This window comes from Phocoena sinus, chromosome 1, assembly GCF_008692025.1.
Source record: "Phocoena sinus isolate mPhoSin1 chromosome 1, mPhoSin1.pri, whole genome shotgun sequence".
Classification (NCBI taxonomy): domain Eukaryota; kingdom Metazoa; phylum Chordata; class Mammalia; order Artiodactyla; family Phocoenidae; genus Phocoena; species Phocoena sinus.
In genome coordinates, this window is record NC_045763.1 from 58464772 (window position 1) to 58489615 (window position 24844).

General features: G+C 40.1%; 1 protein-coding gene across 2 annotated transcripts in view; it reads left to right on the plus strand.

Moving 5' to 3' along the window:
* The first annotated feature begins 14125 nt into the window (after positions 1-14125).
* IL12RB2 (interleukin 12 receptor subunit beta 2) overlaps positions 14126-24844 on the plus strand; it is an 80678-nt gene continuing 69959 nt past the window's right edge. Inside the window, exon 1 of one of the 2 annotated variants that reach the window (XM_032652646.1) lies at positions 14126-14259. The gene's annotated coding sequence lies outside the window, so the exon portion shown is untranslated. Of the gene's footprint in view, positions 14260-22713; positions 22859-24844 lie in introns of those variants that run through there. The other variant, XM_032652655.1, reaches the window with a different exon arrangement.

Sequence of the window (24844 nt, forward strand, 5' to 3'; positions counted from 1 at the left end):
GCGCATCTGGAGCCTGTGCTCTGCAACGGGAGAGGCCGCAGAAGTGAGAGGCCCGCGTACAGCAAAAAAAAAAAAAAAAAAAAAAAATTAACTCAAAACAGATTAAAGCTTGAACATCAGACCTGAAACCATAAAACTCCTAAAAGAAAATACAGGCAGTAAACTTTTGACATTGGTCTTGGCAATGATTTTTTGGCTTTGACACCAAAAGCAAAGGCAACAAAAGCAAAAGTAAACAGGTGGGACTATGTCAAACTAAAAAAGCTTCCACACAGCAAAGGAAACTGTCAACAAAATGAAAAGGCAACCTACTGAATGGGAGAAAAATTTGCAAGTCATATATTTGAAAGGGGTTAATATCCAAAATATATAAAGAACTCATACAACTCGATAGCAAAAAAACAAACAACTCAATTAAAAAATTGGACAGAGGATATGAATAGGCATTTTTCCAGAGATAATATAGAGATGGCCAACAAGCACATGAAAAGGTGCTCCATATCACTAATTAAAAGGGAAATGCAAGTCAAAACCACAATGAGATATCACCTCACATCTGTTAGAATACTATTATTAAAAAAACAAGAAATAACAAGTGTTGGAGAGGATGTGGAGAAAAGGGAACCCTTGTGCACTGTTGGCGAAAATGTAAATTGGTGCAGTCACTATGGAAAACAGTATGGAGCCGCCTCAAAAAAATTAAAACTAGAGCTACCATATGAGCCAGCAATTCTCCTTCAGGGAAGAAAACAAAGACAATGACTTGAAAAGGTATCCACACCCCAAAATTCACTGCAGCACTATTTACAATAGCCAAGATATGGAAACACACTAAACGTCCACTGATGGACAAATGGATCAGTTGTGTGTATATATATGATGGAATACTAGTCAGCCATAAAAATGAAGGAATTACTGCCATTTACAGCAACATGGATGGACCTTGAGGGCATTATGCTAAATAAAATAAGTCAGATAGAGAAAAACAATGCTGTACGATCCTCACTTATACATGGAATCTAAAAAGCGAACAAACAAACACCAAACTGGTGAATACAGAGAACAGACTGGTGTTTGTTGAAGGCAGAGGATGGAGAGTGGGTGAAATTGGTGAAGGTGGTCAAAAGGTACAAACTTCCAGTTATAAAATAAAATAAATAAGTCCTGGGGATGTATACAGCATGGTGACTATAGTTAATAATACTGTATTACAGGGCTTCCCTGGTGGCGCAGTGGTTGGGAGTCTGCCTGCCGATGCGGGGGATGCAGGTTCGTGCCCCGGTCCAAGGGGAGCCCACGTGCCGCGGAGCTGCTGGGCCCGTGGGCCATGGCCACTGGGCCTGTGCGTCCGGAGCCTGTGCTCCGCAACAGGAGGGGCCGCATTGGTGAGAGGCCCGCGTACCACAAAAAAAAACCCAAAAAACAAAAAAACTGTATTACATATTCAAAAGTTGCTAAGAAAATCTTAATAGTTCTCATCACAAGAAAACAAAATCGTAACTCTGTGGAATGATGGACATTAATTAGACACTGTGATGATTATTTCACAATATACACATATATCAAATAATTATGTTGTACACCTGAAAGAAATATAATGTTATATGTCAATTATATCTCAATAAAAATTGTAAACATGCACTTTTTCTGATGTTTAAATTCTACTTCCAAAATTTATCCCATGAAATAGCCACAAATGTTCAGAAATGCGTATATAAACTATGTAAAGTATGTTTCTTGCAATATCATGTTGATAATGGAAAATTACAAAACAAAATGTCCATTAAAATGAAACTAGTTCATGAATTGTGGCCTATTTGTGTTATAGATGTGATGAAGTTGTTTAAGAAAAATATGAGATAGGCTTACACACTTTGACATGGAAAGAACTCCAAGATGAACAATGGTAGAAAAGACCAATATGTATACCATGGTCCCAAATGTACCCACACAAAGAAAGGCGTATGTTTGTGAATACAATGCATAGAAAGTGGGTGTAGACGTTAGAAACTGTTAACAGTAGACCCAGCTAAAAGTTGTGTTTGCTTGGGACTTTGCATAAATTCAAACAACAGAAGGTGTCATTATCAAAGTATGGTCTGGATGGACTGATAGATATAATAAGAGGACCAAAATCTCCCTAAACTAAATTTGATAGTTCTTGGGTTTGTGATGAGGGTGGGGAACAAAGGGCATTGTTTATTTTGCTCTCCACTCTTATATTCTTGACTGTTGCCTAATTAAAAAAAAAAAAAGTACTGATGTATTAACTGCAAAGAAAGAAAGAAAGAAAGAAGAAAGGTGGGGGTGGGGTAGGATTTTAAAAGACAACTGCATGCTGTGTACTCCATGTACTGGCAGTTATACTCAACACGACTCTATATATCTAGGGCAAGGTTAGCAAATATATTTTCTGTATAGGACCAGATAACAAATATTTTAGCCTCTGTAGATCCTGTAACATTTACAATATCTAGGATTCAGTAAAAAATTACTACATGGGCAAAGAAGCACAATTAATGTGACTCATAAGCAGGCAATAGAAATAAAATCAGAAATAGCAAAGATGAAAGAAATAGCAGACGAAGACTTTACTACAACTATTATAAATGCACTCAAGGATTAAAAGGAAAAACTGATAACAAGTGAAAAGGAAACTATTAAAAATGGAACTTCTAAAGATGATAAACATTTAAAAATTTTATCTAAAACTAACTGGATAGGGGGCTTCCCTGGTGGTGCAGCGGTTAAGAATCCACCTGCCAATGCAGGGGACATGGGTTCGAGCCCTGGTCCAGGGAGATCCCAGATGCCACGGAGCAACTAGGCCCGTGTGCCACAACTACTGAGCCTGCGCTCTAGAGCCTGCGAGCCACAACTACTGAGCCCACATGCTGCAACTATTGAAGCCTGCGCGCCTAGAGCCCATGCTCTGCAACAAGAGAAGCTACGACAATGAGAAGCCTGTGCACCGCAACAAAGAGTAGCCCCTGCTCGCCACAACTAGAGAAAGCCTGCGCGCAGCAATAAAGATCCAATGCAGCTAAAAATAAATAAGTAAATAAATAAAACTGGATAGATTAACAGATTTGACACTGCAGCAGAAAAAGCAATAAACTTGAAGACACAGCAATCGAAACTATCCAAGCTGAAGCAAAAAGAGAAAAAAAAACTGAAAAATAAGGTTTACAGGAACAATGTCTGAATATTTTTCCAGTTTTGGCAAAAACAAAAAAACCCCACAGATCTACCAAGTTCAACAAACACTAAGCAGAATTAACACCAAGGAAATCACACCAAAGCACATCATAATATAATATGAATATCAGTGATAAGGAGAAAAATCTTGAAGACATCAAGGGGGCAAAAAGGACATTACATATAGGAGAACAAGATAAGAAATCCACTAACTCTCATCAGAAACAATGCAACCCCAAAGACCATGGAATAATATCTTTAATATGCTACGGAGAAAAAAAACCTGTCACTTCATATAAACACGAAAAATACTGCAAAATAAAGGTGAATTAGACATTTTTAGACAAATAAAAGCTGAGAAAATTTGTCACTAGCACACCTGCACTATAGGAAATGTTAAAGGAATTTCTTTAGACAGAAGTGAAATGATACCCAGTGGAAACTTTGATCTCTACAAAGGAATAAAGGGTGCTGGCAATGAAAAATATGTGGGAAATATAGAAAATTTTGTTTTCTATTTTTAAATTTCTTTAAAAGATAGTTAAAGCAAAAGTAGTAATAATGTATTGTGTGGCGTGTAATATGTATGAAGGTAAAATGTGCAATGGAATAGCACAGAAGATATGAAGATAGAAGCCTACTGTTGTAAAGTTCTTGCATTATACATTATTTGAAGGTAGGCTGAGATAAATTAATAATACTTATTTGTAAAAACTATCAGACATAGGAAAAGATGATCGTAGTCAAGGATATACAGTTTAAAGCAATGAGATAACATTTCTCACCTGTTATATTGATAAAAATTACAGAAGATGGATAGCATTCATTGTTAGTGATGATGTGGTATGCTCGTAAGAGTGTGAATTACTACAGTTTGGATAATAATCTTGCATAATACATTAAAGTGAAAAAGCTCAAACCCTCAAACCCTTTGATTCAACAGGCCACATGTGAGATTCTACTACACGCTATACATTTGTATATATTTATGTTTAAGAATATTTTTCTTTTGGTGAGTATGTTGTATTTTTGTTTGGAGGAAAATAGGACAAAAACTGAAGACCTATAAATAAGAGAAGGGTCAAATAAATCTTAGTGTATACATAGTACGGAATACTTGTAGCTATGGAATAAATGAATTAGATCTATTACGTATGTTGTGGAATGAAGTTTATGCCAAGTGGTAAAGAAAAACAAAAGATAGATAGATAGAATGACTCAATTTTTGTTTAAAGCAGAAAAAAAAAACCCTATACATCTATAAAGACATGAAGAAAAATGTGGAAAGATTCTCACAAAACTATTACTTTAGGGGCTTCCCTGGTGGCGCAGTGGTTGAGAGTCCACCTGCCGATGCAGGGGACACGGGTTCATGCCCCGGTCTGGGAAGATCCCACATGCCATGGAGCGGCTAGGCCCATGAGCCATGGCCACTGAGCCTGTGCGTCCGGAGCCTGTGCTCTGCAACGGGAGAGGTCACAACAGTGAGAGGCCCGCATACCGCAAAAAAAAACCAAAAAAAAAACTATTACTTTGGAGGGAGGGACTAGAAAGAAAGGTCAAATTATTAATTTACCCTATTATTACTCTCTTATGTTTGACTTGTAGCAAAGGATACTTAATTGAGATTCTGTCTCAGTTTTAACAGAGGTCCTGTAGACTAAAATCAAAAACACTAATACATCACCCAGCAGATAGCAGTGCTTCAGACCAATGACTTCCAGTGTCTCACATTTTTCTCCCTTCCAAAGGGGAGCATTCATTGTTCCTGTTCCACCACTTTACATCATGGGTGAGGGAGTGGGGTACAGGTAATGTGTGTCTGGCGGTTATAGGCAGTGGACCAGAGTAGTCATAGCTCACTAGGCAAACCACTGTTGCTCACTACCCAGAAAGCTTGGCTCTGAGCTGGATACACTGACGGGACAGGATTGGAGGTTATCTCACTACAGAAATCAGAGAGTATTTTTTTTTTTAACATTTTTGTTGGAGTATAATTGCTTTACAATGGTGTGTTAGTTTCTGCTGTATAACAAAGTGAATCAGCTATACATATACATATATCCCCATATCTCCTCCCTATCCCACCCTTCTAGGTGGTCACAAAGCACCAAGCTGATCTCCCTGTGCTATGTGGCTGCTTCCCACTAGCTATCTATTTTACATTTGGTAGTGTATATATGTCCACGCCACTCTCTCACTTCATCCCAGCTTACCCCTCCCCCTCCCCGTGTCCTCAAGTCCATTCCAGAGAGTATTTTTTATGTATGGAAAGCATGGAGCAAAGAGATATTTGGAGCCTAAAAGACTGATACATAGAAAAGAATGTTAATGCTCACCAAGCATCTATGTTCCAGAGTGCCCTTCATTAGATTTTCATTGAGCAAATCTATAACTAACTAACTAATTAAATAAATAAGAATCTACTGTGTGATTTTATGTAGGAATGTTTGTAAGAAATTTGTCTTTTATGTGAACCACTCTCCTCTTTAGAAGAACCTAAGAACTTTCTCTTGGGCCACCGCAAGTTCTGCTTCTGATGCCCAGGTTACAAGCCATTATATGATGGGATCTGTGAATCCTGTGTGTCATATGTCTCTTAGATTTAGCTGTTGAGAAGAGCCAAGCCAGACTGCGAATCAAACTTATATTGTGCAGGGCCTGTGGCTGTCAGTGTTTTAAATTTGCCTCCTGTCTCATTTTACTCTTTAAGCTTTATTTTCATTTAATAAGGCTTCTGGCAACCTAAAAACCTCTTGTAAATGCATTGTTCCTATCTAAGACACGGCATTTTCCATGTGGTTTGTTCATCTATAAACAACATCTGCGCTTGCTGAATGTCAGTTGTGGAAAAGTTACAACTCTGCATTTTAAGAATCTTTGGGGATCACAAATAATCTAAGAACCTTACACTACAATATTTTATATTTTCAACATATGACTATAAGTATATTTAGGAGTTACATTGGTGTCCTATCAGTGTAACACTTTGGACAGATGAGTAAAATTGATAATTAAGCAAAAACTTTCAGAAATGGAACTTCTGCAAAGTGAAGCAGTAAGAATGAATAATTAATCTTAGATTCTAATCTTCTTATTAAAGTAAAAGGTTAAAATGTATGTCAAAACTTATTATCAAGCTTAAGTGGTGCCAGCATTTGTCTGATGCACTAAATCACTATGTTGGCAACCATCTCTTAATATTTATTCTGACAAATGACACTCAGTTGTTCATAGCACAGTATGATTAAGTACTTTCAGGACTTCTGATATCAACAATGAACCAAAATAGACATTTAAAGGAATGGAAAAATACCAGAAATGGAAACTGAACTAGTATTTCCTAGAAAAGTCTTTGTCACTGTCAGTGTGGTTATTCACTTAATTGAGCTTTTGATTTGCAAGTGCTATAGCTACACAGATGACCATCTCATATCCAAAGACTTAAAAATAATCATCCTAATCATCATAGGTTGATAGTTTGGTTTGTATGTTAGGCTCTTGCTTCACCAGCCTTTCTCAACTGTCTAGGGCTTGTTCTCAGAAAATACAGAAGATTTTTTTTTCTCTAACTAGATAGGCAACCACTGACAACCACCATGTATCTACTAGGGAAACTCCCCAGAGATTCAAAGAAGAGGAGAAGGAAGAAGAGAAAGGAAAAAAGAAACAGAAAGACCTCTACAGAGGGTTAAATTCCATATGGAAGGGTCACTGACATGCTAAGCAAAACTATATATAATTTCCAACTATTCTTTTTTAACTCTGTTGAAAGTTTGAAGATTCAATACCACTTATAACTTTGGTTGACCAAAGAAAATGAGATCTCTCCAGAGCAAGTCAATTCAACTCAACAAGTATTTGTTGAGCCCTATTCTGTGCTGCTCACTGTGCCAGGTGCTGGAGATAAGGGGGCAAACAAGACAGGACTCCTTGCAGTCCTGGAGCTTACAATAACAGGAAGGATGCAGGGAGGATGGGAGAACCCCTGTTATCAATAACTATTAGCACGAGCTTTCCTCAATATTTAAGCCTAAATTGAATGAGCTACTGATGAACTTAGAAGAAGATAATTTCTCTAATAATGCTTATGTAAGATAAGTCATCTTCTGATTTATTTGCATCCAGGGAAAAGAAGAGAATAATGAAGGCTATCATTGTTGCCTGCATCTTATAGTTTTCTCATAATTTGTTTGCTTGCTTAACTGATTCAAGTCCTTTCTCCAATACCTCTCATCTGTTCCCCTACAGAAAATAGGCTCAGATGTACTGGAATACATCTTGTGTCTGATTTAGCAATTTTATAACATGCTTCAGTTAGAAGTTAACAGACTAGTGGTTTCTAAACATTTTAGATTGTGCATGCCTTAAGAAAAAAGGGACTTGAGAATATATTCCCAATATATGGTCAGCTTTTTAAAAGATTTACTTAAAATTTTTATATATACATAAATATATATTATAAATATAAATTTCCAACATATATATTGTAAAATGTACACAAAAATAGAAATTAATTTTAAAATGAGAGTAAAATTCATTTTTTGAATAATTTATTAACAAAATAAGAAGCCTTTCTTCTCACTAAAAATTGTAGAAAAATAAGCTAATCTATGAATTATATAAGCTTTTTATTAACATTTGGTTACATAATTTTATTACTCCTGATATTGATTAGTCGTCCTTTCAAACTGAGCAGAAGCTGCTGCATTTTCATATTTTTTAACACCTGGGTTGAAAATTCACTCATTACTCAACTGAAAGACTGAAAAAGATAGTAAATTGTTTCCAAGTTTTTAAGCATTTTTTTGTAGGTGACAAAGTTACATATTTTTAGCAAAAAGAAAAAAAAATCCCACAATAGTGGTAACGTTTTGAAATATTTGTTTCAAATGTTCTCTTTATAGCACTTTCTCACTCAGTGTTGAAATGTTATCTTTACTTGAAGGGACAAAAAAGCCTTGTTTTTATTTTTTTCCAAAAATATCTATTAGGTAACATACTACTAAGAGACACATCATTACAGAAAAGATCAGCGAGTTTAAAATATTTGCCTTCTTTGTAAAAAAAATAATAATAATAGCTCAGTTTTAACTAGATTCTTTTAACTTTGTTGCAAATAATTTTCACAGTGACTCACCAGCTCACTAGGCAGTGATGTTAAGATTCTATAATTTAAGGATTTGTTTTTATCAAATTATTCACGTAGATAAATTGCTGAAGTATGTAAACTACATGTCACAGTCTCATAAAAGCAATCCACTGTACTTTGTCATGTCTAAGATGTACATTTTTCATATTTAACATCTTCAAAACTGGGAGGTGTCTCTACATAATGATCAAGGGATCAGTCCAAGAAGAAGATATAACAATTATAAAAATGTTTATGCACCCAGCACAGGTGCACCTCAATACATAAGGCAAATGCTAACAACCATGAAAGGAGAAACCGACAGTAACACAATAATAGTAGGGGACTTTAACACCCCACTTACACAAATGGACAGACCGTCCAAACAGAAAATAGATAACGTAAACAAAAGCTTTAAATGACACAGTAGACCGGATAGATTTAATTGGTATTTATAGAACATTCCACCCAAAAGTGGGAGAATACCCTTTCTTCTCAAGTGTACACAGAACATTCTCCAGGATACATCACATCTTGCATCACAAATCATGCCTCAGAAAATTTAAGAAAACTGAAATCGTATCAACCATCTTTTCTGACCATAACGCTATGAGATTGGAAATCAATTACAGGAAAAAAACTGTAAAAGACACAAATACATGGAGGCTAAACAGTGTGCTACTAAAAAACCAAGAGATCACTGAAGAAATCAAAGAAGAAAAAAATATATACACAGAAACAAATGACAACAAAAACACAGTGACCCAAAACCTATGGGACGCAGCAAAAGCAGTTCTAAAGAGGGAAGTTTATAGCAATTCAATCTCACCTCAAGAAACAAGAAAAATCTCAAATAAACAATCTAACACTACACTTAAAACAACTAGAGAAAGAAAAACAAAGAAAACCCAAAGTCAGTAGAAGGAAAGAAATCATAAGGATCAGAGCTGAAATAAATGAAATAGAAATGAAGAAGACAATAGCAAAGATCAATAAAACTAAAAGCTGGTTCTTTGAGAAGATAAGCAAAATTGATAAACCCTTAGCCAGACTCATCAAGAAAAAAAAGGGAGCGGAAGCAAATCAATAAAATTAAAAATGAAAAAGGAGAAATCACAACTGACACCGCAGAAATACAAAGGGTTATAAGAGACTACTACAAACAACTATATGCCAATAAAATGGACAACCACAAAGAAGTGGACAAATTCTTGGGAAGGTACAATTTTCCAAGACTGAGCCAGGAAGAATTAGAAAATATAAACAGACCTATTAAAGTAATGAAATTGAAACTGTAATTAAAAATCTGCCAACAAACAACAGTCCAGGACCAGATGGCTTCACAGGCGAATTCTATCAAACATTTAGAGAAGACCTAACACCAATCCATCTTAAACTCTTCCAAAAAATTGTAGAGGGAGAAACACTTCCAAATTCATTCTATGAAGCCACCATCACCCTGATGCCAAAATCAGAAAAAGATCTCACAAAAAAAGAAAATTATATAACAATATCACTGATGAACATAGATGCAAAAATCCTGAACAAAATACTAGCGAACAGAATCCAACAGCACATTAAAAGGATCATACACCATGATCAAGTGGGATTTATCGCAGGGATGCAAGGATTCTTCAATATATGCAAATCAATCAATGTGATACACCACATTAACAAATTAAGGAATAAAAACCATATGATCATCTCAATAGATGCAGAAAACGCTTTTGACAAAATTCAACACCCATTTATAATAAAACCCCTCCAGAAAATGGGCATAGAGGGGACCTACCTCAACATAATAAAGGCCATATATGACAATCCAACAGCAAGCATCATACTCAATGGTGAAAAACTGAAAGCATTTCCTCTAAGATCAGGAACAAGACAAGGATGTCCACTCTCGCCACTCTTATTCAACATAGTTTTGGAAGTCCTAGCCATGGCAATCAGAGAAGAAAAAGAAATATAAGGAATACATATTGGAAAACAAGAAGTAAAACTGTCACTGTTTGCAGATGACATGATACTATACATAGAGAATCCTAAAGATGCCACCAGAAAATTACTAGAACTAATCAATGAATTTGGTAAGGTTGCAGGATACAAAATTAATGCATAGAAATCTCTGGCATTCCTATACACCACCAACGAAAAATCAGAAAGAGAAATTAAGGAAACACTCCCATTTACCATTGCAACAAAAAGAATGAAATACCTAGGAATAAACCTGCCTAAGGAGGAGAAAGGCTTGTACTCAGAAAACTATAAAACACTGATGAAAGAAATCAAAGATGTCATAAACAGATGGAGAAATACACCATGTTCCTATATTGGAAGAATCAACATTGTGAAAATGACTCTACTACCCAAAGCAATCTACAGATTCAATGCAGTCCCTATCAAACTACCACTGACATTTTTCACAGAACTAGAACAAAAAATTTCACAATTTGTATGGAAACACAAAAGACCCCGAATAGCCAAAGCAATCTTGAGAACGAAAAACGGAGCTGGAGGAATCAGGCTTCCTGACTTCAGCTTATACTACAAAGCTACAGTAATCAAGACAGTATGGTACTGGCACAAAAACAGAAATATAGATCAATGGTACAGGATAGAATGCCCAGAGATAAACCCATGCACATATGGTCACCTAATTTATGACAAAGGAGGCAAGAATATACAACAAAGAAAAGACATTTCTTCAATAAGTGGTTCTGGGAAAACTGGACAGCTACATGTAAAAGAATGAAATTAGAACACTACCTAACACCATACACAAAAATAATCTCCAAATGGATTAAAGACCTAAATGTAAAACTAGACATTATAAAACTCTTAGAGGAAAACACAGGAAAAATACTCTTTGACATAAACCACAGCAAGATCTGTTTTGACCTACCTCCTAGAGTAACAGAATTAAAAAAAAATAAACAAATGGGACTTAAAAGCTGTTGCACAACAACAACCATAAACAAGATGAAAAGAGAACGCTCAGAATGGGAGAAAATATTTGCAAATGAAACAACGGACAAAGGATTAATCTCCAAAATATACAAACAGCTCATGGAGCTCAATATCAAAAAACAAACAATCCAAATAAAAAATGGGCAGAAAACCTAAATAGACATTTCACCAAGGAAGACATACAGATGGCCATGAGGCACATGAAAAGATGCTCAACATCACTAATTATTAGGGAAATGCAAATCAAAACTATAATGAGGCATCACTTCACGCCAGTCAGAATGGCCATTATCAAAAAATCTAGAATCAATAAATGTTGGAAGGGGTGTGGTGAAAAGGTAACCCTCCTGCACTGTTGGCAGGAATGTAAATTGATACAACCACTATTGAAAACAGTATGGAGGTTCCTTAAAAAACTAAAAATAGAACTACCATATGACCCAGCAATCCCACTACTGGGTATATACCCTGAGAAAACCACAATTCAAAAAGAGACATGTACCAGAATGTTCACTGCAGCACTATTTACAATAGCCAGGATATGGAAGAAGCCTAAGTGTCCATTGACAGATGAATGGATAAAGATGTGGCACATATATACAATGGAATATTACTCAGCCATAAAAAGAAACAAAATTGAGTTATTTGTAGTGAGGTGGATGGACCTGGAGTCTGTCATACAGAGTGAAGTAAGTCAGAAAGAGAAAAACAAATACCATTTGCTAATGCATATATATGGAATCTAAAAAAAAAATTGTACTAATGGACCTAGTTGCAGGGGAGGAATAAAGATGTAGACATAGAGAATGGACCTGAGGACATGGGGTGGGAGGGGGAAGCCTTGACGAAGTGAGAGTAGCATAGACATATATACACTACCAAATGTAAAATAGTTAGCTAGTGGGAAGCAACAGCATAGCACAGGGAGATCAGCTCCGTGCTCTGAGATGACCTAGAGGGGTGGGATAGGGAGGATGCGAGGGAGGCTCAAGAGGGAGGGGATATGGGGACATACGTATGCATATGGATGATTCACTTTGGTGTACAATAGAAACTAACACAGTATTGTGAAGCAATTATACTCCAATAACGATCTATTAAAAAGAAATTGGGAGGTGTCTTATGCTTACTGCCCAAACAGTATGGTGATGGAGTTGGCTCTGCACATACTCAGCAAGCCTGGATTGGTTTCAGTGGAAGGGAAGAACATCCCAGAGGTAACATTGGGACATTCTTTTAAGAAATGTGGTTTTATTAATACTCATGTCACTGAAGATGATATTGAGTGAAACAAAAAAGTCATCAGGAATGTTGCAGACTGAACGCGAATGTATCTAAAGAATATTTTAACCAAATTTATTTTGCTTCTATTTTCCTTTTTCTTTTCAAATGAGCAAGACTGATAGCAAACACATATGTCTAATAAATATAAAAGGGATATTTTTTAAAACATAAAAATTTTAGGGGCTTCCCTGGTGGTGCAGTGGTTAAGAATCTGCCTGCCAGCGCAGGGAACATGGGTTTGAGCCCTGGTCCGGGAAGATCCCACATGCCGTGGAGCAACTAAGTCCGTGCGCCACAACTACTGAGTCTGCACTCTAGAGCCCATGGGCCACAACTACTGAAGCCCACGTGCCACAACCACTGAAGCCCACGTGCCTAGAGCCCATGCTCCTCAACAAGAGAAGCCACCACAATGTGAAGCCCACACACCTCAACGAAGAGTAGCCCCTGCTCGCGGCAATCAGAGAAAAGCTTCCACGCAGCAACGAAGACCCAACGCAGCCAAAATATAAATAAAATAAAATAATAAATAAATAAATTTTTTAAAAATAAAAATTTCAATTAAAAATATTCTAAGTGACAAGAAAGCATTATGTCACAAGTTTATAAGACAGTTCTTTTTCTTACTAGTGTATAAAAAATAGTACGGGGCTTCCCTGGTGGCGCAGTGGTTGAGAGTCCTCCTGCCGATGCAGGGGACACGGGTTCGTGCCCCGGTCCGGGAAGATCCCACATACCGCGGAGTGGCTGGGCCCGTGAGCCATGGCCGCTGGGCCTGTGCGTGCGGAGCCGGTGCTCCGCAACGGAGAGGCCATAACAGTGAGAGGCCCAAGTACCACACACACACACAAAAAAATAGTACGTCTTAGAGTTGAATTCCTAGCATCAATGAAGTATTGTCATAAGTAAAAGCACCGCTGTCATCCCCTCTGCATTTTGGACAGTTTTCCCTCTTCCCTCAGAATCCCACTTATAACATATGGAACATGGGACCATTTAGAGTCAGGGTCATGCCACCTATTTAATGTGAATTCTTTCTTACTTTTTAGTTACAAACACAAATGAAAGTTCTAGCACTTTCTTCTCACATCCAGTCTTACACACAGCCCGCTTTGGTGACCGCAGCACTAGGGTGTGGTAAGTGCTGGGCAAGCACAGAAGAACATCTCTGAGGAAAGTTCTCTACAGAGTGTCAATGAAGTGCCGCTTCCCTGTGGCGGTGAAGGGCGAGAACATGATTCGGCCGTGCTTTTCATACCCTGGTGCTTAATTCACCTCACCACCCCGGCTGAGGAGCGAGGCTTTCCCTACCCGCCTTGTATAGAAGGGGAACCCGACGTGTGCCGCGGTAATTACCTTGCTCCGGGCGGCACGGGCACAGCCCGCCAGGAGCGGAACCGGACCCTGGCCGGCCCGCTTCGACAGCTGACAGTGCAGCCGCTTTCCCTTTGCCGACGACCACGGCCACATCCCTCTCCTCGGCCCGGGCGCCGCCCGACTCACGTCCGCGCGCGCCCCTGCGCCGCCGGAGCGCCCACCCCGGGGTCACAGGCGGGGCGCGCATGGGCACCGGAACGCCCGGAGCGCACACTGCCTGCGCCGCACGTGCGTCCCGCAGCACCCGGGCCATCGGCTCCGCGCCGCCCCGCAGCGGGCCCGCGGGCTGGAGACGCGCGGTGAGTGGCCGGGGAATCGGTGGGGCGCGGACGCTTGGGACCCCCGGCTTTCGTGCTTCGCTTCTCCCGGGGAGGGGGTTTGGGGGCGGCCTCTGCTCATCTGGGTCCTCACTGTGGGCTGGACGTTCGCTTGAGAGTGCCGGGTCGCGGTTGGCCAGATGGAGCGGAGGGGCGCTCAGATTGAGTTTCCAAGGCGTTCGCAGAACGGTGGGAACGTGAGGAGGGGAGGGCTGGTGTCTGGAAACGGCAGCGGGTACCCGTCAGGGGCCAGCCTGGGTCCAGGCCCACGGGCGTGACTCGCGGCTCGGAAGTGGATCTTTTGTGAATAAGATATGGAGGAGTCTTACTTAGTCTTGCATGGGGGTGAATTGTCCCTTTCTCCGCAGCACTTTCCTGGGGCCTCTGTAGACGCAGAGTCCCCACCTGTCTAGTCACTAGCAGAATGCTCTGGGGCGAGCCGCCTGGCCAGTCGCTTTTCTCATCTGTGAAATGTCTCTTTAGAGAGGTTCTTTTCACTTGGTTGAGGGGCAGTAAAATACAAACATTGGAGGAGATTAAGTATCCCTGCGATTAGATCCAGGTTTTACGAATAGCAATGCAAATGCATACAAAAAGTTTTTTCCTGGTATCTCTAAAGAACAAGGCAAAACTCCGAATGTCTGTTACAATCCCCTAGGAGTATATCCTGTGTGGATAAAAGTCTTCGTTGAGCACCTACTATGGACTTGGCCCTTGGGTATCACTGTTATCCTCTATAATTCTTTAGAAACTCAGTGAACTGGTTATAAGTATTCCCGTTTTACAGATGTGGAAACTTTCACACTTTCACAGAGGTAGTGAGTTACAGGTTTTTGGCTCCAGACTCTGTGCTCCTTGCCTTTGCACCTCTGACTCAAAACATTATATCCACCTCCACTTGGGCAAACAAACATTAGATTCTGGTTCCCATTAACAAGGAATGGTACAGTGCCCTGTTTCTCTGTCCAGCATATAACTGAAAGGATCTTAGTGTCTGAGAGCTGATACTCTTTCCCTCCATTTTAATGTGAAATTCTCAATTCATTACTGTCACTTTCTTGGGCACAAAAGGCTCTAAAAGAGTTTGCAGCATTCTTTTATCATGTATCATGTTTCTTGACTGTCATGATGTTTACATAAATTCCCAAATTTTGGCAAGCTTTGAATCTTTCTTACCTTAGAATGAGTTCTAGTGTGGAAAAAATTCTAAAGCAGATGTGAGATTTTTATGGGAGAAGAATCCTGTAAGTACAGTAGATGTACATCATTTCTCAACTGTGGACTTTTTTTTTAATTGTACCTGCTTTGTTCTTTGGCCAATTATTTGTCATCTTTGCAATTACACTCACAGCACTGCTCTCAACTTCTGCATGTACATTTGTGCAGGCTAATCTGGAAAGAAAGCCAAATCCCAAAGAAGCTTTGTCCAATTTCCTTCGTTCTTGGAACATTGTGGTGTTCTTTGCTAATGGTAACAATGTGTTTTTAAAGTATAAATATGTATTGAACATCTGTTATGTTCAAGACGTTGTGCTGGTCATTGTAATATAAAGAAACGTAAGTCTCAGTTCCTGTCCTCAAAAAAGTTAAAACTGTTTAGGAAGACAATAATTATGAGAACACTTAGTATGTCATAAATTATAAGTGGCATGAAGTCACCTTTTATGAAGGAGGTATGGGATCTAGTTTTAATCAAATTAATTCTTCAGTGATGAGCCAGATGAATGGGCCAAGAGAGAGGTCAAAAAGCAAGGCTGTCTAGCTTAATTCTAACAATGTCCTTGATAAGTAAATGATATTATCTTTTTTCTTATAATAATAATAATGGATGATAGTATTTATTGAGCTCTTTCTATATACCAGGCACTTTGCTAAGAGCTTCTCATTTAACTCCCACAATAATCCCGTGAGTTTGGTGCTATTTTTATTTTTATTTTACAATTGAGGAAACTCAAGCATGGAAGGTAGTTCTAATTTATCTAATTCTGAATTTACTTCTGGTTTTTCTGTATTATCGTGATCAACTTGCAGATCTCTCCACCTGCAGAATAGAGATACCAATAGTTACTTTATTTAGTAGAAGACCAAATGTTAACAACTCAGTCACATGCTCTGCATTGTGATAAATTGCTAAGTAAATGCCTATAAAAGATTATTAAGATTAGAATCTTAATTTACATCCCTTTTGCAGTAATATGCAGAAGAAAAGGAAAATATTAAGTAAAACAGGCAGAGGTGCTGAGATATGGGATTATTAGTGTCGAGATTTCGGTTGAATTTTTAGTTTATAGAAGAAACCTTGAGGAATATTGTAGCATGGTGATCATTAGTCTTTGTCTGCCCCCTAGACCCAGGGTGCCTCCAATTATATTAAGATAGTTGTGAAATTCCGAGAAAACTCTTAAAACAAAGTAATTGTAATGTGCTTTAATACTTTTAATGCCTTATAGCTCTAAGAAAAGACTCAGGGGTTGAAGCTACAAAACTTGCCAGGATTTTACAAGACTCAAGGATAAACCTGCCACTCCCATGCCATTGTCCATGAATAGAGACTTCAAGGTTAAATGTGTCAAAGGAGAGACTTTTCCAATAAGCTAAGGAAGAAAAGTTAGTGAAAGAGATCTAATTTTCTCAATAAATGTGGATTGCCATTTTTTCAGAGTTACTTGTGATGATGACACAGGTAGAAGTGGAGAAACCAGGATGACACCTGACCCCAGGATGATCCTCTGGCCCTAAATACCAGGCTCTTTCCAGTATATCATCCTTTTCAGTAAAAGATGGCTTATTTTATTTATAGCTATTGAAGGATGCAGAGAGTGAAATTAGAGAAGATTGGATTGTTGAAACTTAATTGAACAAGTGCCATGAAAATTGTAGCCTTGTGAAGCTAATCGAAGAAAGAAAAAACATAGCAAATAACACCAACTGATCTGAAAGTACCTTGTTTCTTCAAGACTCCATCCACGTCTTATTTCTTCTTTCTTTATTTCCTGTTTATTGCTCTATTGTAGGAATGCTTGTTCAATTTATAAGACAGTTCACAGTACACATGACTCTGGGGTTGGGGCCTGATAAGATTCCCTAATGCATTTTAAATGTAATTTGTTTACACACAACATTTCAGGAGCCAGTATATTATGTCCAGGGTGATATATCTGAATTGGAAATAGAGACGAATAGGTCTGACAGAACATTCCAGAAAAACAGGAAAGAAGGGGAAAAAGCATAAGGGGATCTTTGTTAAGAAAAATTATAAAGAGGTCATAAAGCGGGAAAGGAGAAAACACCCTAAAATTTAAAAAAGAGAGAGAGAGGGACCCAAACTTCAGAAGTCTCCTGAATTCAAGCAAGAGAAGAAAGTTCCTGTAAATGGGTAAAATTAGGACTACAAATGCTAACCAGTGAGATGAGAGAAGGTTCAAGAGAGCCTCAGCAGCTGCATAAGAAAGGAAAACAGGTGTGCGTCCAATTCGGCTCATGTAATGGGGGTTGGAACTGTTGGCTAGAAAGAAGAAAAAGCAGAAGGGGTTGATGTGGTTACTTTCCTTCCCCTTTAAGCCATCTGACATGACATTATGAAGGGGGTGATTTGATGATCTGAGGCTGGCAGGCCAGGGTTTGTCCATGTTATGGCTTGTTCGATTTTTTCAACAAATGGTAGACTCAGAAGCAAAAAGGAGATGATGCTTTGGTCAGGAAACTCTTCTTTTTCATGACATAGCCCATGGAAAGGTATGGGGAAGAGAAGGTTGGCTCCAGTGGCTGAGTTGCAAGTTAGCTACTTGGTGGACCTGATTTTCCTCTTCCATCCTCAGAGTGGAATAGATCATTAGAGATGGTTACTATTGTATGTACACTGGGTTTTATTGTTTGACCTTCTTTTGAGGGAGGTGGGTGATTCAACCTTCTGAAAACTAAAGCATTAGTCATTGTAAGTGCTTTACTAGATGGGTATCATAAAGATTGTATGTAATGTACATCAAACATAATAAAAGATCAACAAACTGTAGCATTAGTATTAAGGGCAGTGTTAATATTAGCGTTATTTCTCGTTTTATGCTGCTATAGTTGCAACTGATCAGAAGCAATCTTACCTGCTAGAAGTAATCTTGGATTAGAAATTGGGACACCTCTGTTCTGATCTGGATTCTGCTATTAATGTGACCTTTGGACCTTTGGCAAGTCCCTTGTTTTCTCTAGGGCTCAGTTTATCTGTATATAAAATGAGCAATGTAGGGCTTCCCTGGTGGCGCAGTGGTTGGGAGTCCACCTGCCGATGCAGGGGACAGGGGTTCGTGCCCCAGTCCGGGAAGATCCCACATGCTGCGGAGCGGCTGGGCCCGTGAGCCATGACCACTGAGCCTGCACGTCCAGAGCCTGTGCTCCACGATGGGAGAGGCCACAACAGTGAGAGGCCCGCGTACCGCAAAAAAAAAAAAAATGAGGAATGTAGAATACATGACCTCCAAAGTGTTGTCTCTGTACTGATCTGCCACCAGTAAGATATGTCTGTCAGTAGCTTTGCTGGCAGAAGAGAATGATTTTGTACCCTGCCTCATTGCGTCAACTGGGTAATTAACGGCACGTATTTATAAGGCAGACAGCCTTAATGCACATTCAGAACAATCACTTGGTTGTTCTCTGGTGGCCCAGACTCAAATGTCAGCTTTTAGGAGGGGAAAGGAGCAGTAGGACATGGTAATTATTGGCTAACCTTTGAGGTTCCTTCCTCCTCTGAGTTATTAAATTCTTTGATAGCCAGGGCTAAGACTGCCTAACATATGACCTTTTACCTTGTCTAACAAAACATACAATTCCAATACGTTGAAAGTCGTAAACGATTTAGAAAAGAGATACAAAAGCTGGACCCAGAAGGGAAAATGGGAGCTAGCCTCAGTGGAGTGCCTACCCTGTGCTAGGTATTCTCATGGGTCCATGACACTGGCATATTCATCCTCCTAGTAACTTTGTCTAGGTAGGTATTCCTGAACTCATTGCATGAATGAGGAAATGGCCCCCTGACAGTTAACAGCACACAGTAGAACTGAGATTCACTAGCCCTTTTCTTTTCCACAATACCATGCTGCCCCTTGAGCTTACTATGGTGCTACAGAAGAAAAGTGATGTGGAAGTAGGAAGAGTTCTTGCCTACATGAAATTACCACCTGTGGTAAGGGTTTTTCCTAGCCTAGTCAAATATGATTTTAGCTGTTTATTTTGTGCTTCTTGGAGAAGTGGGGAAAGAGAGGCTCACTGAGGGGGAATTGTCTCTGCCCTCCTGCCAGTTGCTTTATTTCTGGCTGGTCCCCGCCCCCCTCATTGAGATGTTGTTTTCACTGTCTGGAAATTGTCACCACTTGAGTGATGAGTCAGTGACATAGCACACTCTTTGATTTTCTGATTCAAGACAGAGTTGTAGTTTTAATATTGACCCTCCAGGCAGACTGTATGAAGGATGTTTACAGTTGATAGGAGGTTTCATTTTATTGGAAGATACCTCATTTACTTGAAGGTCTTTGGGGTTCTGAGTTTCTTATACATGAAGCAGCTATTTTATCTGGTCATTCAGAGGAAATGAGCATGTTTGTGTTTGAATCAATGTACTATATAAACTCAAATTTATCCTCTATTTTGCCTATTTCATATATAGGTGTGTGTATATATCTATCATATATATACATATTTCAGATATATACATTTTTAAAATTCTTATAATAACCAAGTAATGTTTTACTATTGAATATTTTACTATTTGGAGAATGTTATCGCTTCATAAGTTGCAAGGCACATTGAAAGATACCCTGTAGATACCCTTTGCAGTTAAGAAGCAGAAACCTATTTAATCCCTATATATCTGTTCATTCAGTTATCTTCTAATTCAATCCATAATTTCCTTTATGCCAGAATATTCCAAGGCTTAATGAAAACTAACGAATTTTAAACTAAACTAAGGTAGCTACAATAAAAAAAGACTTATTAATGATGTCGAACACCATGTAGCAGAATAAGATTTAATGTACTTTTAATGTATTGTAGTTATATTAAACTAAACCAGAAGTAAAAAACAGAAAAACCATTTAAATTTCATTCAGTTCAGCACATGCCTTTAATGTGCTACGGATTGTGGCCTCTGCCCATGAGGAACTTGCAAGCTAATGGAGGAGACAAGCTGATACCAGAAGAAATTAGTCCTATTTAATACAACAGGTGCTAAGATAGGAGGATGCCAGGATGCTATGAAGATACTAGTAGGAGGCTTCAGTCTACCTGAAGACATCAATAAGGCTAAGATCTGGCTACTTCTTTCCATCTCTGCTGCTATCACTGTGGTCCACATCACCATCATTTCCTACCTGGGCCTCCCCAGGTGCTTCCTAACTGGTCTGCTTGCTTCTACTCCAGCCTCCATACACAGAGCCAAGACTAGTTTTTCTGTTTGTTTGCTTTTGTATTTGTGTGTGTGTTTAATGTAATTCATATCTTGTGATACCCTAGTTAAAACCCAGTTAAATAAATAAATAAAACCTCTAATGATATACCAATGGTTTCCCATAGATTGGAGAGTAAAATCCAGGCTCCCTTCCATGGCAAACAAGCCCATGGTAGATCTGGCTCCTACCTTCTTCTCAAATTTCATTTCATACCATTTTCCCCAGAGTCACTTTCCCCAGCTACCCTGACCTTATTTCTATGCCTCAACCACAGCAAGCTTGTTCCTTTGCCTCCAGGCTTTGCACTCAACATTTATTCTGTCAGGAAGTCTTTTTGAGTCTTTGTCTGGCCTGTGCCAATCTCAGCTCAAGTTTCACCTCCTAGAAACACCTTCATTGACTGGCTTCTCTCCTCCTCGGGTTCTCTCTCCCCTTAGCCTCTCTTATTCTTTCGTCATTATCTGAAGGTATCTGTTTGTTATTTATTTGTCTTTTGTCTACCTTCTCCAGAATGTTGGTTCCATGAAACCTAAAACCTTGTCTGTCTTTTTCTCCACTCTCTCCCAAGTCCTTGGCACATAGCAATGGCTAAATATATATTTGTTGAATAAATGACTGAATAGAAGGTGCCGGAGCTGAGTTGGGCTGGATGAGTAAGACTTAGCCAATCTGGGGCTTCCCTGGTGGCGCAGTGGTTAAGAATCCGCCTGCCAGTGCAGGGGACATGGGTTCAAGCCCTGGTCCGGGAAGATCCCACATGCCGCGGAGCAACTAAGCCCGTGCGCCACAACTACTGAGCCTGCGTTCTAGAGCCCGCGCTCCTAGAGCCCGTGCTCTACAACAAGAGAAGCCACCACAGTGAGAAGTCTGTGCACCGCAGAAAAGAGTAGTCCCTGCTCGCCTCAACTAGCGAAAAGCCCGGGTACAGCAACAAAGACCCAACACAGCCAAAAATAAATTAAATAAATTAAAAAAAATACCATTCACTAAAAAAAAAAGACTTAGCCAGTCTAAGAACAGTGGAAAGGTAAGAGAATAACATGAACAAAGACACAGAAGCATGTATTGGCATGGGATGTGCAGCTCAGTGTTACTAGACAACAGTGTCATCAGTGGTGGATGTGGCTGGTAATGAAGACAGGAATTAGCTCACAGAAGCTATTGTGTGCCATGACCTGGGCCTTCATGATTTAGAGAGAGCAAAACTGTTGGATTTCAATTTAGATCAGTGTTTCTCAAACATTTTAAACCAAGACCCAGAGAATACATTTTACAGTATCTGTGAGCTGAGGGTCATCTCCAGATTTCAGAGGCACCACCTTCCTTGGCCCATAACCCCCTCCCTCCATCTTCAAAGGCAGCAGCACAGTCCTCGCTCTACAGCTGTCTGACCGACCCTTCTGCCTCCCTCACCCACTTTTAGGGACTCGCGTAATTAGATGGGGCGCATCTGGGTGTCCAGGATAACCTCCTCCCCTCAAGGTCCCTAACTTTAGTCACATCTCCAAAGTCCCTTTGTTGTGCAACATAATATATTCACAGGCCTGGGGATTAGGGCATGGACATCTTTGGTGGGCCATTATGCTGCCTACCACAGGGACGTTTATAGGGAATTGTCTATAGCCCCTCCATCCCTCCTTCCCTTCTCTCGTTCAAAAAAGACATATTGAGTACTCTTTCCCAATGCCAAGTGCTCGCATACGGCAGTGAGCAAGACAGTCAAAGTTCCTGCTCTCATGGTGGCTTAAACTCTAGCACAAAGGCAGATGACAAATAAGACAATCAAATAAATAAATAAGATAGTTACAGATTGTATCATGAAGTAAATAAGGTGATGAGTAGAAAGGAGATGGCCAAGACCACTTTAGCTGAGTGGTCGGGGAGGGGCTCTCTGAGGAAGTGACACATGATCTGAGGTCTGAGAGATGTAAGCCAGTCAGCCACTAAGAAGAGCCAGGGGAAGAGGATTCTAGCAGAGGAAATGAAAAGCGCAGAGTCCCCGGAGCAGCAAAGGGCATGTCTTGCTCAAGGAACAGTCTGAAGGCCAGTGTGAATGAAGCAGAGCTGGCAAGGCAAAAACGTAGAGCAAATGATGGTGGCAAGATAGGAGACATGAAGCCATGCAGTGGCTGAGAGAGTCATGTATGGTAAGGACTTGGGATTTTTTTTTTAACAGCAATGGGGACCTGTTGATTTTTTTTTTTTTTTTTTTGCGGTACGCGGGACTCTCACTGTTGTGGCCTCTCCCGTTGCGGAGCACAGGCTCCGGACGCGCAGGCTCAGCAGCCATGGCTCATGGGCCCAGCCGCTCCGCGGCATGTGGGATCCTCCCGGACCGGGGCACGAACCCGTGTCCCCTGCATCGGCAGGTGGACTCTCAACCACTGCGCCACCAGGGAAGCCCTGTTGACGGGTTTTAAATAGAGGTGATATGAAGCAGGTAACATAATCTGATGTATGTTTTTAAAAGGTAGTCAGCTATGTGAAAATGACTTAGAAAGGGGCAAAGATGGATGGAGAGGCACATTAAGGAGCTACTGCAGTCATCTAGGGGAGAGAGGACAGTGGTTTGGACTGGGATGAGGATGGTAGAAATGGAGAGAAGTGGACTGATCTGTGATGTATTCAGGAGATAAAATTGACAGGACTTAGTGATGGTTTGGCTGTGGGGCATGAGAGAGGGTGGAATCGAGGATGACGTCTAGGTTTTTGAGCAATTCAGGGGATAAAAATGTTATTCACGGAGGTAGAAAAGGCTGGAGGAAGAACCAGTTTGGAGAAGAGAGACCAAAAATTCAATTTGAATATGTTAATATTGAGCAGTCTCTTAGATGTCCAAGAAGTGTTGCCAAGGAGACATACGTATGAGACTAGAGCTCAGAGCAATGTCTGAGTTGAAGATAAGCATCGGAGAGTCTTTAGCATACAGATGGTATCTAGAGCCAGGTGACCAGAGGAGATCCCTCGGGAGAGACTAGAAATAGAGACAAAAATGTCTTGAGTACACTGAGGTCCTCCAAGACCTAACAGGAGGAGGAGGAAGAGCCACCAGCAAAGATTATTGAAAAGATGCTGATATTATTTGGGGGCTTCCCTGAGTGATGATTGGGTTAGAGGCAGAGGAGTCAAAAGAGCAAGTGGGGCTTCCCTGGTGGTGCAGTGGCTGAGAGTCCGCCTGCCGATGCAGGGGACGTGGGTTCGTGCCCTGGTCCGGGAAGATCCCACATGCCGTGGAGCGGCTGGGCCTGTGAGCCATGGCCACTGAGCCTGTGTGTCCGGAGCCTGTGCTCCACAACGGGGGAGGCCACAACAGTGAGAGGCCCGTGTACCGCAAAAAAGGAAAGAACAAGTGGACACTTTCTAGAAGCCCACTAGGGCAGGACTGTTGTATCTCTAGCACTTAACACGGTGCCTGGCAGATGAAAGGTAGCCATCACTGTTGAATGAATAAGTGAATTTTTCTGAGGCTCTCCAGTACGTTCTGGCCCATTTCTAGGTATGGGAATGCGAGGTGAACATTTGCATTGGCTGGTTGCCAGTGGCCCAACATCACACAGCTTTTCAGCCTGCTTCATGAATTTCTGGCCCACCTTTAATAGAATTTAGGGATTTGCTAAAGCCATTCCTTAAGTTTAAAGTTGGAAACAAACAGAAATCACCAGCTTGTGTTTTCCAAATCATTCAAGGTAAAAATACTCAGTAAAATAAATAAATAATGAATTAACAAGCAAACAAACAAAATTGAACTTCTATAGAAAACCCAAACAGACCCCTAAGAACCCTTGGAATTCTTTTCTTACTGCCAAAGAGATCAATCTTTCACTGAATTCTTGGTGGGGGGGCAGGGTGTGTGTGGTTATGAGCCATTTTAAAAAATTTATTATTTATTTTTTTATTTTTTTTATTTTTTATTTTTTTGTGGTTCGCGGGCCTCTCACCGCTGTGGGCTCTCCCGTTGCGGAGCACAGGCTCTGGATGCACAGGCTCAGTGGCCATGGCTTACGGGCCTATGAGCCACTTTTTAATCTCCTGTTACACATAACTAGATCAGAAATTCTCACTACTGGAGCTTCCCTGGTGGTCCAGTGACTAAGACTTCGCCTTCCAAAGCAGGGGGTGTGGGTTCCATCTCT